This window comes from Prunus persica, chromosome G8 (genome assembly GCF_000346465.2).
Source record: "Prunus persica cultivar Lovell chromosome G8, Prunus_persica_NCBIv2, whole genome shotgun sequence".
NCBI classification, from domain to species: domain Eukaryota; kingdom Viridiplantae; phylum Streptophyta; class Magnoliopsida; order Rosales; family Rosaceae; genus Prunus; species Prunus persica.
This window is the reverse complement of record NC_034016.1, coordinates 14,446,780-14,450,125: the sequence shown is the minus strand read 5'-3', so window position 1 is coordinate 14,450,125 and position 3,346 is coordinate 14,446,780. Positions and strand designations below refer to the sequence as shown.

The 3,346-nt window shown below is 35.4% G+C and overlaps 1 long non-coding RNA gene across 1 annotated transcript; it reads right to left on the bottom strand.

Moving 5' to 3' along the window:
- LOC109950707 lies at positions 1,874-2,596 on the bottom strand. The gene is made up of 3 exons (XR_002273008.1): positions 2,443-2,596; positions 2,267-2,341; positions 1,874-2,188 (listed from the first exon to the last, which is right to left on the bottom strand). It is a non-coding gene; the product is annotated as an uncharacterized LOC109950707 (long non-coding RNA).

The window sequence follows — 3,346 nt, the reverse complement described above, 5'->3', positions numbered from 1 at the left end:
TCATATCAAAGAGAACAAACTTGCCTTGTAAAAGGAAGTGAGAAACCATGCCAAGTTTTGAATGAATGCCTGAAAAAACATCATCATATGAACCAGTTACACACAATATTTAATTTTTAGACCCGTATCTTTATTATATGCATACCAAGTTTATAAACTTGTCACTTCTCTGTTTTTTTGGTCAATCACTTCTTGACCCTTCTCTGTGTTCTCTCTCTCCTGGTCTTTTCTTCTCGAGTTCCTCTCTGTGTCCTTTCTGCTGATTTTTGTGTGTGTGTGTTTTTTTCGGTTTGGTTGTACTTATTTGTGTTAGTATTTGGGAAAAGAAGTTTGGGAAAAGAATGAACTTGTTTGGTTTCTAAATTTAACTAGACTATAGGCCTCGTTCTTGTTTAGTTCTGCTGTTTTCGGCTTAGCCCCCCTACCAACAAAAAAATAATTCTTGACAATTTGAAGCATGATATATTATTTGATAGAAGAAGCCAAGGAAAAAAATTTAGCCCGACCCTATATAAATTCATGGTTTCGTCATTGCTTATGACAATGTTTGGTTAAAAAAATTTAGAAATCCGGATCGTAGAACACTTTTTGGAGTACCCAATTGGTTAAAAAACAATTAAAACACATATTTAAAATATCAATTACCTTCTCCATTGCTTCAAGTAATTATGTTTCTATCCCAAAAGTGAAACTCAACAAACTGGCCCTTTTCATGGGTTACAAAAATGATATTGGGCCTAGAATATTCCAAGATCCACTTTATAAATATTGGATCCAGTGCGACAAACAAAATATGATATTGGGCCTAGAATCTTTTTTCTATGTGACTCGCGGGTCTTAGGATCCTGATTAAATTTTTTCTTCATTTTTATTTTTATTCAACACTAATAATATTGGCTAACAATTCGTACATACAATCTCGACTGCTTATAATTAACGTGTCCTTTTTGGCTGTCCTAGAGTTGCATAATGTAGTGTAAACAAAACATTTCCGAAGGTAAATGCTCTACCCCAAAAATTATGAATTCCAAATTTTCCGTAACTTTAGAGCAGAAATGGCTAAGGGAACAAAGATTAATTTCAACAAGAAAACGTAGGTATAAAATGCTCTGTATGCAAATTTTGTACAAAAGTTGAAGCATTTTTAAATCCCAAAGCAATAGCATTGAATTGCTAAGAAGAACATGAAGAAGCAGACACGCAAACAAGATCGCCAATCAGTTCGAAATATACTCATATACAATAAGGAATTTTTAGCAAATATAGTATTCAATAAGAACAAAGTCAAATCGAAGGAGATCAGGAAGCACCTTGAGAACCCTGAGCTTCTCACTTCCCACCCTTGCACGCAGCCTATGGGCATCATGCACGAAGCCTGCGCGCAACCTGCACACAGCATGCGCACAGAGTGCTGAAAATGTCGACAAAAATTTACAAACCTTGTCATGACTGCGCACATCATGCACACAGCATGCTGAAAATGTCGACAGATAATCAAAAGAACATAAGCATAGCATGCCATCCTCGAAAATAAAAACTAGGCTGGGCACAGTTCGGGTTGGGTCAATTTTTGGCCGACCTGCGGGCCAAACTGAAGGCAAGCTCGGTTCTCGGGTCGGGTCGGGTCGAGGGCAAAACTCGAAATTGGGCCGAACTGTAAATGGGCTTCGATTTTCGGGTTGATTCTGAGTGTGATCCGTTTGGGCTTGAGCCCAATTTTACCATTTTCAAAAGCCCAAATCATTTTTACTTTCAGCCAAAAAAAGCCCAAATTAGATTTAATTTCAGTAAAAAAAAAGCCCAAATCAGATTTACTTTCAGCCAAAATCCATTTTTTGTTGTCAAATGGCCAAAACCTAATAAGTTCTTATGAACAAGCCCAAATCACTTTTTACTTTTCTTTCAAAACCTGAAATTATGCAAATTCAACCTATAAAAATCCATCATTCCAATCTAAGTTTCTAAACAACTAAATGAATCTCACATTCACACATTCAACCAACCAAGCAAGGAAAGGAAATATAATTTCTTACAAAACATGACAAAAAAATAATACACAAATAAAGCAAGCAATCCAAATTAAACTTATGAAATTAAAGATTACAACCCATCACAAAAATACACATAAAGATAACATCCTTGCAAAAAATCTGCTTCATCCATTCTTCCAAAACCTTAACAAAGCAACCTACACAACACTTAAAAGAATTAACACAAAGTTTCACCATCAACAAATCATAATTAAAATAGGATGCAAGAAAAATACCTTCCAACATATCTTCATCACACTAAGAAGGGAGAGTCTTATTCAAATTTGTAGTGGATGTTTTACTCCCCATTTCTACAAAATATAATAAAATAAATCAAACCAATTTGAGTTAAAACACATAAAAATAAGAAAATAATCAAATTCAAATATACTTATAGAAATGAAAATATTACCCATTTCAATTGATTCATAGAACTCCATCTCTTCAATGCTTGGCACATATTGCAATGAAGATATATCTTCGGACCTTATCCAATTTTGAGAGCAAATCAAAGCCTCAACCATCCTAGGAGACAATGAGCTTCGAAACGAGTCAATCACTCTCCCACTTGTGCTAAAACAAGATTCCGAAGCTATTGTGGAAGTAGGGATTGCAAGCACATCCTTTGCAATTGATGCCAAAGTAGGATACTTGAGCCCATTTATTCTCCACCACCCTAATATATCAAACTCCTCATCAATGGATTCAAGTGGATCCAACAAGTACCTATCCACTTCATGTGTTATAACCACATTCTCACTTTCTTGCTGAATTTTTTTCCACTTTTCCATCATGGTTTTTCGTTTACGACCTCCAAAAACCAAAGAAGAGTCAGTTTCATTGTTAGTACTACCACCACTCTCATTGGTAGTACTAGTAGCACCCATATTGTTACTACTAGGCTTATACACTTCATACATATTCATAAGAAGTTATTTCACCTCATTTGTCTTTTGGGCCACCAATCTATCACAAGTAGGATCATTTTCAAATATTTCTTCAAAGACGTGCTTCAAATTGCGAAGCTTGAATCGGGGGTCAATCACAACTCCTATCATCAAGAATGGGTTCACTTTATGAAGTTCACCCTAATATTTATCATATTTCTTCTTCATTGATGCTGCCATATCATTTAAAAGAGTATCCATGGCTGTCCGTTCTTCAATAGGAATTGTAACATCATATCTATACAACTCTCGAATCTCCCCATTTATGGCAAGCAAGTCATGGAAGGTTGAGCGTGATGTTGGATGCAAAGAAGCTGAAATTTTAAAAGTAACATCATAGATGTCTTCAAAAACATCACAATGTCACGG